Source organism: Panicum virgatum, chromosome 9K, assembly GCF_016808335.1.
Source record: "Panicum virgatum strain AP13 chromosome 9K, P.virgatum_v5, whole genome shotgun sequence".
NCBI classification, from domain to species: Eukaryota; Viridiplantae; Streptophyta; class Magnoliopsida; order Poales; family Poaceae; genus Panicum; species Panicum virgatum.
Window position 1 is genome coordinate 65,599,054 of NC_053144.1, and position 15,470 is coordinate 65,614,523.

Consider the following 15,470-nt stretch of genomic DNA (forward strand, 5'->3'; position numbering starts at 1 on the left):
ACCGCAACCACAACAACTGACAAACAGCTAAGTTGAAATTTTTACTTTATTAAAATTTCAACTGGTACAATGTTTGTTACATAACGCAAAAAAGGGGTAAGCTCGAGTAAGCTTTGGATATCCTTTCGACATTTACGTCTTGGGAAACCCGACGGGGTTCGTACCTAACAGTTCTGTCTTAAGGATTACTCCAGTCCTTGGTTAAAGGACACCCTACTCGCTGGCTCGAGTAGGTCTTGGATACTGTTTCGGCATCTTCGCCTTGACAACTCGACGGGGTTAGTACCTAACAGACTTGCCTAAGAGTTACTCCAGTCCTCAGGTAGGACACCTTACTCGCTCTGCTCGAGTAAGTTTGGGATGTTTCTAGAATATTCACGTCTTGGTTAACTCGACGGAGTTCAATCCTAACAGTCCTATTTCAAAAACCAATCCAGTCCATTAAAGGACATACTACTCGATACGATCGAGTAGTTTGGGCCATTTTCGTAAACAGCTGCATACTATTTGGGTAACCAAACAAGGTCTATCCTAAATGGTCAACTACAAAAATCCCTTAAGGAGCACGGGTAAGTTCATGATACTCGAAAATAAGGTGACACAAGTTTCCCGCTTGCTTAGTTTACTATGGAAATCTCCGCTACGAAGTCTTTTTGCCTCGAGTACTTGACGGGTACTACTCGCTTGCTTGAGATACAAAAAGAACTCATGTTTTCCCTTAGTACTCTAAGTAGTTGTCGAGAGCTGACTATCTTATCTATCAAGAAACCCCTTATACCTCCTAGATACTCTAAATGAGATCTCCCCCCCCCCGATTTGGACAACAAAGTCCACAATAGCTATGCGCTAATAAAACCCATACTAAGCTACGGCTTTGAACACCCCCATAGTGCTACTCCCACTTGGTTAATCCCGAGGGATTCAATCCTAACCGGTTAGCACCATGGTTTCAGAACCATACAGATTCGATTCTATTCGAGAATGCCTCACGTGGCACTTACGGATACAATGCATCGTATCTACTGTTATAACTGATTGGGCACGATGTCGCCTACACTCAGGACCCTCGAGTGCAGCTACTCAACACAACAAAGGACTCCATAATCCTACCTCCAAGTACTTAACATTACACAAATATCCAACATTTGTTTAAAGTACTTCTGGCTCACAAGTCAATTCAATTACAAGACAAGCTTAAGGAGACTCTGCCCTACTCAAGGCTTCTACAATCTGATCAGCCACCCCGGAGGTTTCCGCCAAATACTCACGGAACTGGTCTTCCGTACAGTCAGCCTTGGCACCTTGTCCAAGGGCGTCCAGACGAGTGGTTGGCCAATAAGACTTCACCAGTCCAAGCATGTGACCTACGTACTGACGGGTGATGTCGGAGACAAACCTCTCGAAGGTTCCAGGCACCCTGCGAAGCCTCCTAGCCAGTGTGAGCGATTCGTCCCCATCTTCTTATGGGATATCCATGGCCTCCGTCACCTCCAGGGTGGCATCTCTGACTTCTCTCAGCTCCACGAGTTCTCGCTACATCAAGTCTCGAGACTCTGACAAAGTCTTGAGTTGTTGCAGCACCATCGCCGCCTCACGGTCAGAGTCCTCCTTGATCTTTTTAAGCCTCTCTATTTCATCTGTGTTGCGGTACATAAGAATCTGTAAATCCAGTACCAAGCTTTCCTGAATCTCTAAAGATTTGGCATATGCTGTGTACTCGATGGAAAGAAAATCTTATAAACACTAAGCAGATCTACTAGTCGAGTGCATATTAAATGCTAACGACTAACCTTTTTTAGATTAGGAAAGCTTCTTCAGCTTCCCCTCAGGAGCAGTCTTCTCAGACGAGAGTGTTTTAACCCTCTCTTTGAGAGCATTTAGCTCTGTCTCATCTGGAGACTGGACACTCATTCGTCCCAGTGCTTCCTGCAAAACAAAAAGATTAGAATACTACTCGATCTACTCCAAAAGTACTCGAAGTATTCGACTACTTACTTCTAGTAGCTTGACAGCTAGCTCCACATTCTCTCTTGGCAAATTGCTTCCCGATGTGACCTGGGAAGCACTTGCCACCACCTCTGTAACAGCCCTCTTGGGCACTTCTTCAATTTTTCCTACAGTATTCCCTATGACTTGGGAATCTAAAGGAAGAACATGCTACTTAAATTACAATAAGGGCAAATAAAAGGATACTTTTCCTACAAGGCACTATAAGCTTACTTGCAGGAGTCTCCGCAGGCTGTTTATTATCCCCTCCCTCAGGAAGCTTCTCGCCTTCTCCTTCTTCTGGAAGCTTGCCGCTTCCACCACCTTCCGGGATCTCCTCGTTGGCCATCTCAGAATGGGTTAAAGGAGAATCTAGAAGCATGGAGTCGACCATAGCCTCCGCATCACGAGCACTCATATCGGGAGTACTCGGTGGCTTCCCCAGGTCTAGCTGAGAATCCGAGTAGCTCTCAGCCCCCACGTCCTCATCAAGGACCGCATCACTGCAAAGATAAAGTAGTTACAAACTACTAGATTCAAAACAGATTCTACATATACAAGTTCTAAAAAACTTACACAGGAGCTCTTATGAGGGCAAACCCCTTGACGCCAAATTTGCGAGCAGGCTTCGTGATCATGGCCAGCTTACCCGCATCGACGGTCTTATTTATATCAGAACTACTCGCTGAAGGAGTATCCCCGATCCCACTTGACGGGTCCACTGTGGTGGAGGGGACATTTTGTACCACCGCAGTATCATCCCCAGATGATGAGGTCCGTGACATCTTAGCCGCCGGACTTAGAAAAGCAAAAACACAAATCAAAACTTGCAAATCAACAACTAGAAAGTACTCAATTGCAAATATAACTAGCTATTCACCTGTCGCTAGTAGTTTTGGAGGAGCTGCTACGCTTCCTCGTCACTAACCGAGTACTCCTCAGACGCTCGGTCTGGGCATCAGCACTTGGAGTGGGGCTGTGCTCCCCATCACTCCTTTCTCCAGACGCTGCCTCATTTGCACAATCAAGTCTGGACATCAGTACTGTTCATTTGAAATCTTATATGAGCATACTAAGATTTGATTAACAGATCGAGGAAATTGGAAGAACAAAAGGATGAATAAATGCCTGGTAGCGAAGGACTACTCTTAAAGCGATCCACGTCCTCCTACAGAGAGCAAATCCTATCAGATTTACAATATGATAAAGTACTCAATTTCTACGTATCGACTACTCTTACCAAGTACTTGCTTCGGCGGATTTGCAGCAGAAAATATACCAGGAACAACTGGGATTTTCTGTACATCCTTCAGAAGTCGTTTTACTCGACTAAAAACTACATCATCCGAGATCTCTTCCTCCGAGAATCTTGACGGATCAGTCGTTCCCTGATACTGGAATCCGAATGATTCCCGAGCTTGCAATGGCTGGATTCTTCGCTTCATCCAGTCACACATGACTGCCTCCCCAGTCAACATATTTTGTCTCAAAATGGCAATCCGATCGAGTAGTTCAGAGATTTGACTCTCATCGACTAGTTTTTTATTCCATTCGGGCCATTGGATTGGAGGACCGGGAGTAATGGGTGGAAAACTTCTCGACTAGTTCTTGACATAGAACCACTTGGGTTTCCATTCGATTAATTTATTACTAAGGTCATAAGGGATATATACTCTATCTCTTCTTTGCCTAAGTTGGAGACCTGCGCCCCCTACTACATCTAAGACGAATCTGTTGGGCTGCGGTTTCAAATGGAAAAGGTAGCAGAAGAGTTCAAAATGGGGCTCAATGCCCAGAAAAGCTTCGCATAAATGCACGAAGATGGAAATGTGAACAAAGGAATTTGGGGTCAGATGATGCAACTGGATCCTGTAGTAGCGCAGGAGTCCAGAAAAGAAAGAAGAACAAGGAAACCCCAATCCTCGTTCCAAGTATGAGGTGAAAGCAACAACTTCCCCCTATATTCTCATACGGATGATCCGAACCCAATGCAGGACGCCATTGGATAACATATTTGGGAACTAAAAGACCTTGCGACACTAGAGATTCCAAATCAGATTGGGAACACTTACTGGTGTTCCACTCCTCATCGCGGGTTGGCTCTGCAGCCGCACCCTTCCCCTTGGTTGATTTCTTGGGCGCCATCCGAAAATCCATAGATCGCTTCACGCGCATAAACTGGTGGAAACCCTAAGAGGAGGATGGAGAATGACAAGGAACAAGAACTTTGTATCTGGGAGCTTGAGAGAGAAAGATAGATCTAAAGCAGTAAAAACTAGTGGCGGCCGGTGGGGTAAAACCTAAGTCACCGTTTCATTTTATAATGACGGTGGCAAACATGGTAAAAACACCCAACAAGCCAACAGTCCGTTGTCACGGAAAAAACGGGATTTAAAAGAGACATCCCTTTTTCTGATATTACATTCTGGAAAAGAAAACACTCACATCCCTAGTCGACTACTCGACACTCATTTCCTTAATTGGGATTACATTCCAAAACAAGGATAAATACTCGACACAGTACAACTACTCGATATTACAACTCGTGTACTTTTTCCTAACTAAACTTTACAATGACTCGGACCTGCATGCCCATCGCCTGGATCTCTTGGAGCTTCTAGTCGACGTTTGCTGCAGCTAGATTGGCCCGAGGCCATGACAGAGTAAAAACTTGTTATTCCCATCAAGGGATTAACGATATTGTATTCAGGGAGATAAGTTACAAGAGGTTTGGAGGCAGATTATAGTAACTACCTCGCAAGTCCTCTTATAGCATCGTACGGAGAAACTCCTCTTTCTCCATGAACACATTGTGACAAGATTAAGTCTCCTCACCAGAGATGCAGTTCTTGGGGGTTCACACCATGGGAATCCCTAGGATGTGACACAACAAGACTACCCTCATCCCCTGAAAACCTGCCTCATTGGAATATGCAAGGTCATGATGTCCAGCATGAATTCGATGAGAACATTGGGGATGCAGGAGGAGGCATCAGAGACTTCTCTTGTCACTCGCAAGTTCTCTTCTAGAATCTTTTGCTGGGAAGAACTATACAAATCTCAGGAGAGCAAGAGCAAGAACACCAAGGAAAAGCCATGGCTGCTACACTTTGGTGCTTCTGCTAAAGGCCTCTCCCCTGCTTTTAAAGCCACAAGGGGGCTTACTAAGGAGAACCCGTGAATCAATAGTGCATGTTTCACAGATGCATTCATGGCAGCATTCACGGACACAGTCAAAGTTGCAATAATGCAGATTCTCCAAACAGTAATGTCCAAATGTGAGCACTGAATGAAGAGCCGTACATCCCGGGTTTTATTCTTGAAGTTATTTCAGGTGCAATCAATGTGGCGGATCCAATTGTATCATTTTTCTGGGATTTTACCCGAAAAAATGTCTTTTCGGATTCCGAATCTGATGAATCCTGCAAATAATCTGAAGGATAAAATCTGATGCCACGACTTAAATCCTTAATTCCAAATCTACGCTTGGGGGCTACTCGCAGCAAAAGGGATTTTGATTTAAGGCTCGGGGGCTGCTGGATATAGGCATCAGAGATTTATTTTTCAATTTTTTTGGAAAATAGAGAAGAAAACAGACTGAAATGACCCTCAGCCTGATTCTGCGATTCAACCTAAGGCTCGGGGGCTACTCCACATGGAGCGCGAGTACTTCACGCACCATATATGATCAAGATTTTAGGGCTTGAGCACCTCACAGCCTCGAAGCAAATAGAAGTACTTGAAGGACTACTCGACGTATCTGAAGGAAGGACCAGAAGCAACCAGGAGGAGGTTCTGATTACTTGAAGAACTCAAAGACGCCCTGCCAAGTACTCGACGCCTGCAGAACTCAGCTACGAAGAGCTCGGGGGCTTGTCAGACCCGGGGCAGCGGGACTGCTTATAGACATAGAATGTTCTAGAGTAAGGGATAGCTCCTGGATATACCTTACCTCTTTTGTAACTACTCGAATAGGCGTAGAACTAGCTGCAGTACAAACAAAACTACCCGATTGTGCTGTGGTAGGACTCCAACTTTACTCGACTAGGACTTTCCATGTAACCCTGTCCCCCCGGATATATAAGGGCGGGCAGGGACCCCCTCCAAACAATCATCAACACCTAAGGCAATACAAACCACACAGGACGTAGGGTATTACGCAAACTCGCAGCCCGAACCTGTCTAAATCTTTGTGTTCCTTGTACCATCGAGTTCTAGAGCTGTCGATCCCTACCTACAAACCCTACTGCAAAGGGTATCCCTGAGCAGGCTTGGCGGTAAACACCGACAGAATTCTCTCTCCATTTCCACCTTTTTCAACATTTCTTCTTCCTTGTTCCTGTTCCAAATGCCACCAATCCCACCGTCGTCGGGGGATGTGACTTGGTACTCCGCCCTGAGAACCGAGGCGAGTACTTGGCTTATGATCCGGTGAGTAAAGGAGCCAAATTGAAGAAGTTCTGGTTCCATGTTGGGAACTTTGAGTTCCTACTTCCAGGAAGGACCACTGGTGCCCCCCTGTTGGCGCTTCTTAAGTACCCCTTTTATCCCTTGTTTATCCTTGATAATGGTATGAATTTAATATCAAAATCACTAACCGTCCTAACCCTAGCCTAATTATTGGTCATTTTCACACTTGCACATATATTTTGGAGGAACTTCGTTTCTGCAGGTTTTTGACCTATTTTGGAGCATGAAATGACGAGGCCCGTGATTGAGCGCTAACACGGAGAAAGACGAAGGCCAAAGCCCAAAGGAAGGGCCAAAGCCCATGTTGATTCGAAGCCCATTCATGCACATCCATCCTCCAAGAGAGCCCAAAGTACCAAGCCCACGAAGATGAGATCAAGATACTTCAGGATTAAGCAAAGCAAATGAAGATTTAAGGAAGGATTCCCTATCCTATCCTTTCCTCGAAGATATCTCCAAGATAGCGACGTCCAAAGGGGTGCAATCGTGAAGGACATAAACTCTAGAAGATGCGAGGAGTCTGCACGCGAAAGATGAGACCGAGGCGAGCCCGAAAGGGGGTAGACCGGCCGGCCTAGGCCCATGGGTCCGGCCGGCCTAGCCCATTTCTGAGGCGGTTCGGCCTCCCCTTCGACCGATGGCTTCCTCGGCTTATAAATAGCTCGCACCTTATTCAACTTGGAGCATCCATCCACCCAGAACTCGACGAAAACCTAGGGCCAAGACCGGAGGGAGACGACGGCCGCCGCAAGTCTTCGAAGTTGTCTAGAAGATGGCTTAGGCCACCCCTAGCTGCCATGGCCTCCCTGCGTGGTTGTGCCATGGTGGAGTTCATGAGCTAATTGGAGTCGTCAATGGTATGTACTCGGTGGTGACGATCCAAACGAATATATTATGTGAGTAATGATAATCATGTCTTCCGAATCTATTAGAGATCATGTTCTCTCTTTTGATTTCGTTCTTTTCTTTGGGTTTGCTTCATCTTAGATCTATTATCGATATAGATCGCTTAGCATGATCTTGTAGTCATGGTGGCTAGAGGTTCATGGCGGAACTACCAAAGGGGGTTCGACTTGCTTCAGGGTACTTTCGTCAAAAGGGGGTGTCGTGACAAGGCGCTTCCACTGAGTAGGTGGGGTATCGAAGGATCGGATTGGAGATTTTGATTTAAAGATGCTTTTGATTGAGATGCATGATTTTTTTACTCGTTAGCTTGAACTATAACTAGATGACGATAGGCCTAGTCATGTCTTTGGTTTTGCTATGATTAAGCCTATGTTCATGGATGAGATCAACCTTTACACATCACTCATATCTGTCAAAGGTTTACCCTTTATATGCAATCAATGCTTCATGTTAGGATAGATCCGTTAGATTAGATGGAAAACCTTAGGTAGTTTTTTGTCGATCCACGGATTGATAAACCTTGGGGGAATACTCTAAGGGAAAAGCTACACGAACCGTGCGCTTGTGGTATACAAATCGGGGTGCTAAGGAGCGTCAACACCCCCAAGTCTAGGAGAACTGGTCAAGTAGAGGACCTGGTGGCAAGCAAGTTGAAGCCATTCTTCGTGCAATTGTCGTTGTTAAGAAAAAGGGAGTCACTGGAGATCATGTGGTCTTCTCGTTTATCGGTCGCCGGACGCAACCTCTTCAGCTACGACAACATCCTGCCTTTAGATATGAAGGCACGAAGGATCCCACTAGAATGTCACCAGAGCCAATGGCTCAGTCTGAAGTAATCAAGAGATGCTATAAAGTACTCGATAACTTCGACAAGTCTTTGGCACTTCCAACACTCTTCTCGGCACAGAATCCTCTCGAGAATACCTGGGTACGTGTTTTGAAGGCCATGTCGAGTACTTGTGGTTAACCATTTGTGATCTTCTGACTAATTCTTGGCCTTTTTACTGCAGAAAAATTATAAATCCTGGTATTGCATGCCGCCAACTTTTGTAGATGCTGATTCTAATGACAACAAGAAATGGAAAGCGACTCCCGGATCAATATTGCAGAGAAAAGTTCCTCGTCTCGATGCCGGCCAGTAAGTATATAATATTTTGTTGGTTTTATCCTCGTTGCCTCAGCTGTCTTATACAGAATCTTGCTTGGCTAGGGTCCAACATCTTCCGGCGCATGAGAAAATTCAGGTCCAAGACTTCCGCAACTGGATGTCGAGTATTTCAGAGGGAACTAGTCGATCAGCCCCCGAATTTTCTATAATTGGGTTGATCAAAACCCCAGCTGCCAGTTTGCCCAGTGCAGACACAGCTGAAAAGCCAAGCGAGCTAACCCTTGAAGCACCTGAACATACTACAGCTGCTGCTGAAGGAGCCTCCAATGCTGGTGGGTCTAGAAGTAATGGGGCTGAAGGGTCGAAAGGTCCTTCCGTTCGACTGGTACCTTTCCGGTCTATGTCTCAGTCAACCCAGGAAGAATTGGGAAAGGAACTATTTGATGATCCTTTGTTGACTATAGACAACATGAAGAAGCTCGCAGATTATATGCAATGGAGCTTTAAATTTACCAAGGTGAGTCTTCTGCCGCTACTTGTCTTTGTCGAGTAGTTGTTGATGGCTAACCAGACTTGCTTTGGATGTAACAGGATGTAGCCAATCGATCTTTCTTGAAGTCTCATGCTTTATACAAGACTGTAGACAATCGGAAGATCTTGGAGGAACAGAAAACCATAATTACCAAACAACTGGATGAGGCCCTTGCTGCTCGGAACAAGCTTTATGAATCTGGAGGTTTGTGGCATGAAGCGCCAGATTAAGTATCTTGAAGAAGAAAGATCAAAGCTTCAAGAGGAAAACTCCAGGCTGCAAAAGCAATTGCAGACTGCCCAAGCCTGTAAGCACTCGATCTTTTGTCTTGTTTTCTACCTTGCCAACAATTATTGAAATATCTTTCTTTCAGGTTCTCCAGAAGACCATACTCGACTAGTTGCAGCAGCTCAAGCTCTTGTGGATGTGGTTGATTGTGAAGAAGAGTCGTCGAGTAGCAAGTCCTTGGTGGAGCATTTGCAAGAAGCTCCCCAGAAGATATTTGACGTTATGACGGCTACTTCCAAGAATTATCTAACTCACATGATAGGAGTTGTCAAGTCGTACTTGCCTCAATTTGATTTAGCTCTGATAGCTAAAGAAATAGCTCCCAGTTTCTCTGATGAGAAATTTCGAGAGTATTGTAAGGAATCAGAAGTGATTGCAGAGGAAATCCTAAAGAACATGGCGGAGTAGACTGCTTGTAACAACTCTTGTAGTCTTCATTGGGTTCTTGTCGTTGTCCATAATTAGTATCCTATTGGTGTGTCTTCAGAAGCATGAACTGATACCGTAGGATAAATATGAACTTAATCGAGTAGAATACTTGAGTGGAGTTATCCTTAAAGTTAATCATTTAGGATAGGTCCCGTCAGACTACCCGATTTGAGAAACTTGTGAATGTATCCATAAACTACTCGAGCAAGCGAGTAGTGTGTCCTTATCAAGGATTGGAGTAATCCATAAGACAAAACTATTAGGTATGAATCCCGTCGGGTTGCCCAAGACGTAAATGTCATAGGGATATCCAAGGCTTACTCGAGCAAAGCGAGTAAGGTGTCCTTTAGCCAAGGACTGGAGTAATCCTTAAGGCAAAACTGTTAGGTACGAACCCGTCGGGTTGTCCAAGATGTAAATGCCAAAAAGATATCCGAAACTTACTCGAGCGAGGCGAGTAAGGTGTCTAACTTGTAGACTGGAGTAACTACTATGATTGACCTATTAGGGCGAACCCCGTCGGGTTGCCCAAGATGGACAAAATGTAGTAGTATCCATAATGTACTCGAGCGAGAGTAGTTTTGCCTTTTCAACAAGGCTGGAGTTCCTCATAGTTGACATGTTAGGATGAACTCCGTCGAGTTACCCAAGATGGACAATTAGTAAAGGTATCCAGAATGTACTCGAGCGAGCGAGTAGTTTTGCCTTTTCAACAAGGCTAGAGTTCCTCATAGTTGACCTGTTAGGATAAACTCCGTCGAGTTACCCAAGATGGACAACTAGTAAAGGTATCCATTAACCTTCTCGAGCTAGGCGAGTAGGTTGTGCCCTTATATTAAGGGAAAGGATGCGGCTTGTATAGTTGTTCTGATGGAGAACTGTATAAGCTTATCCCGAACTGGTGATGCTGTCAGATTGCCTTTAATGTAGTCGATATGCCAACAAGGATCCTCGCTTTATTAAAGAAATCCACTAACACCATTAAACTGCTTGGATCAAGGATAAAACTTGGGCAAGTGCTCAATGTTCCAGGAATTCGGTACCTCATTGCCGTCTGCATCAGTGATTCTGTATGATCCTGGTCTTGTAACCTTGGTTACGATGAATGGGCCCTCCCATCTGGAATTTAACTTGTGTAGTCCTGTCTCATCCTAAATCCTGCGTAGTATTAGATCTCAAAACGACTGAGGCGTAATTGACCTCGATGCAAGAGTTGTCGCAGAAATCCCAAAACGACTGAGACGTAAAGTTAGAGCCAAGATCTGTGATGATGGTATGAGGGAAACCGAACCGGTGGATGATGTCATATATGAAATCCACTGCTCGATCTGATGAAATCTTGACAATAGGCATGTACTCGATCCACTTGGTGAATTTGTCGACTGCTACCAGCACATAATTGAATCCTCCTGGAGCTACGGTTAATGGTCCGATCATGTCCCAACTCCAACAGGCAAACGGCCATGATGGAGGGATTGTTATCAGGTTGTGTGCTGGAACGTGAGTCCTTTTGCCAAAGAATTGGCAGCCTGGGCATCGTCTGACAAGGTCTTCTGCATCTAAAACAGCTGTTGGCCAAAAGAATCATGACCTGTAAGCCTTACCGACTAGTGTCCTTGATGCGGCGTGATTGACGCAAACTCCTTCATATATCTCCCTAAGGATGTCTTTGCCTTCTTCAAGGATAACACATTTCATGAGGATGCCAGAAGTAGAGCGCTTGTATAGGTTGTCGCCGACGAGAACGAAACCCTTGCTACCCCTGATGATGCGGGCAGCTTCAGCGCTTTTGTGATCGACATGTGGTGGAACCTTGAATTCCTTGATGAAGTCGATAAACTGAGTCAGCCAATCTGCTTTAATCATCAGCACTTCTCTGACTGTGGCCGGGGCCTTCGTGTCAGTAGCTTGTTGGCTTTGTTCCTTGACTGATGGGTGGTGAAGTTCATGGACGAAGACTCCTGGTGGAACAGCTGCTCGAGTGGACCCAAGTTTGGAGAGGACATCGGCTCCCACATTGTTGTTGCGATCGACGTGGTGGATCTCCAATCCTGAGAACTTATTTTCGAGATTTCTGATTTCTGCAACGTATGCGTCCATTTTATCCTTGTTGATGTCCCATTCTTTATTGACTTGTTGAACGACGAGTAGTGAATCGCCATAAACAAGTAGCCGCTTGATGCCGAGAGATACTGCTAGTCGGAGGCCGTGTAGCAATGCCTCGTATTCAGCTTCATTGTTGGAGACCTTGAACAGAATTTGGAACACATACTTCAATTGTTCTCCCTTGGGGGAGATGAACAAAACTCCTGCACCGCCTCCGTCAATCTTGAGTGAGCCGTCGAAGTACATCACCCAATGCTCTGGAACGTTCTGGGGTGCTGGAATTTGATTTTCCCGCCATTCAGCCAAGAAGTCGACTAGTGCCTGTGTCTTGATTGTTGTTCTTGGCTTGAAGTGGATTTCCAAGGCTCCCAGTTCAACTGCCCACTTTGAAATTCGTCTAGTGGCATCCTGATTGTGGAGTATATCCCCCCAATGGGAAGTCAGTTATGACTGAGATCTTGTATTCATCGAAGTAATGCCGGAGTTTCCTGGAGGTGATTAGAATTCCATACAGAAGTTTTTGAATTGATGGGTATCTAACCTTTGATTCAGAGAGTACTTCGCTGATGAAGTAGACTGGTCTCTGAACACCGTAAGCGTGGCCTTCCTTCGGGCGTTCGACTACTATCGCCGTACTGACTATGTGGGTAGTCGCAGCGATGTAGAGGAGTAATTCCTCACCAGGTAGTGGAGCTGTTAGAATCGGCGGTGATTGGAGATGATGCTTAAGATTCTCGAGTGCTTCCGCGGCTTTTGTAGTCCACTCGAATTTATCTTGTCGCTTCATGAGTTTGAAGAAGGGTAATCCCCGTTCACTAAGCCTGGACAAGAATCGATTCAAGGCTGTCATGCAGCCTGTAAGCTTCTAGACGTCCTTGATAGTGGCTGGAGCGTCTATGGCCATGATGGCATTGATCTTCTCTGGGTTAGCCTCAATTCCTTGGTTGTTGACGATGAATCCGAGTAGTTTTCCAGAGGGACACCAAAGACGCACTTGGTTGGGTTGAGCTTCCAGCGGAATTTTCGGAGGCTGTTGAAGGTCTCTTCCAGGTCAGTAATGAATTGATCCTGGGTCTTCGTTTTAACAACGATGTCGTCAACATAGGCTTCAACATTGCGATGTAGCTGATCGGAGAAGCATAGCTGTATCGCACACTGGTAGGTAGCACCAGCGTTCTTCAACCCAAAGGACATGGTCTTGTAGGCGTATGCCCCGTAAGGGGTGATGAAGGCCGTCTTGATTTGGTCTTCTTCTTTTAGGGCAATCTGATGATACCCTGAGTAACAGTCGAGGAAAGATAACAGGACACATCCTGCTGTCGAGTCGATTACTTGATCGATGCGTGGTAGCCCGAAAGGATCCTTTGGGTAGTGCTTGTTTAGATCAGTGTAGTCGACGCATATCCTCCACTCGTTATTGTTTTTCTTCTGGACGAGCACAGGGTTGGCCAACCAATCAGGATGGTAGACTTCCTTGATGAACCCTGCTGTGAGTAGTTTTGCCAGCTCTTTCTTGATGGCTTCGCACTTGTCCGGTGAGAACCGCCGCAACCGTTGCTTCTTCGGTATGGCTTTAGAGACGACTTTTAAGGCATGCTCGATCAACTCCTTGGGCACCCCTGGCATATCCGCTGGTTTCCACGCGAATACGTCTCGGTTGGCCCTAAGGAAGTTGACGAGCTCGAGTTCCTATTTGTCACTCGGTCCTGTTCCGATGATAGCTGTTTCGGAGTCGTCTCCCTCTTGTAACTGAATAGTCTTGGTGCCTACATCACCGGTTGGTTTAACTGATGAATGACTTGGCTTCTTGGAAGGTATCGAGTCCTTGAGTGAGAGTTCCTTGGCAGCGGCAAGTATTTCACTGACAGAGCTAGGAACCCGGATAGTGGAGGCATAATCTATTGCTTCCTTGTCGCACTCAAAAGACTTGAGGAGGTCTCCACATAGTGAAAGGACTCCTGTGTTGCCTGGCATCTTGAGGAGCAGGTATACATAGTGTGGTACCACCATGAACTTGGCTAGTGCAGGTCTCCCCAAGATAGCGTGGTAGAAATATTCGAAGTCGGCTACTTCAAACTTGATGTACTCTGTCCGGAAGTTCTGTTCTGTACCAAATGTGACTGGGAGAGTAACCGAGTCGATTGGTGTAGCAGAGTTCCCAGGGACAATTCCGTAAAATGGAGCCTTGCTTGGAGTGAGCAGACTCATATAGTTGAGGCCCATCTTTACCAATGCGCTTGCAAAGATCAGGTTGAGCCCACTTCCGCCGTCGACGAGTACTCGAGTAAGCTTGGAGCCTTGAACAACTGGATCGAGTACTAGCGGGAATTTTCTAGGTTCAGAGAAGCTGGTCCACTGGTCCTCCCTGGAGAAGGTAATGGGGACCTTGCTATATTTGAGTGGCCTCTGAATTGTTGGCTCGACTGAGAGGATCTCTCTGAGTAGGAGCTTCTGAGCTCGCTTGGAGAAGCAAGGATCTCCTCCAAATATGACGTTGACGACGTTTTGATGTTGTTGGAAACCGTCACGGTCTTTCTTGTCGTCTTCATCATCTTTATCTTGTTCTTTCTTTGGAACAGCTGCAGGTGCCGACTGGAAGGATTTGTGCAGGATCGTGCACTCCCACATCGAGTGGTTGCTCTTGGGACGGATTGGACATCTTTTGGTGTGGAGGATCTTGTCGAACTGATCATGCGGTTTGTTGCCCTTCTTACCACGCAGGGTGCGATCCATAGTTCCGACTGTATCATCGGGCTTGCGCTTGCGCGCGGGATCCCGCTGGTTGCTGGGGCCTCTACGGTCCTTGAAGCGCTTCCCATTGTTGTCGTTGTTGCGGCGGGGAAGCGACTGTGTTCTTGCTCCTCTTCATCTGCCCAGCGCTGCATCATGTCACGTAGATCTACCACCGTTTTGGGCCGATTACGCCCAAAGTCGCGGTATAGTGACTGGACGGTGATGCCGCTCTGGAAGTAGTCAATGACATCGTTGTCGGCGACATTGTGGATGGTGGCTCTTGTGTCGAAGAAGCGCTTGACGTAGGATCTGATCGACTCGCCTTGCTCCTGCTTGCACATGGACAGGGCGTGTCGAGTAGCTACTCGGTGTAGCGACCCTTGGAAGTTGTCGATGAAGGCGAACTGATCCTGCGGTTTGTCGCCCTTCTTACCACGCAGGGTGCGATCCATAGTTCCGACTGTATCATCGGGCTTGCGCTTGCGCGCGGGATCCCGCTGGTTGCTGGGGCCTCTACGGTCCTTGAAGCGCTTCCCATTGTTGTCGTTGTTGCGGCGGGGAAGCGATTGTGTTCTTGCTCCTCTTCATCTGCCCAGCGCTGCATCATGTCACGTAGATCTACCACCGTTTTGGGCCGATTACGCCCAAAGTCGCGGTATAGTGACTGGACGGTGATGCCGCTCTGGAAGTAGTCAATGACATCGTTGTCGGCGACATTGTGGATGGTGGCTCTTGTGTCGAAGAAGCGCTTGACGTAGGATCTGATCGACTCGCCTTGCTCCTGCTTGCACATGGACAGGGCGTGTCGAGTAGCTACTCGGTGTAGCGACCCTTGGAAGTTGTCGATGAAGGCCTTCTTGAGCTCATCCCACGAGTGTATGGACTCGCGCGCCAGGCTTTCGAGCCACGTGA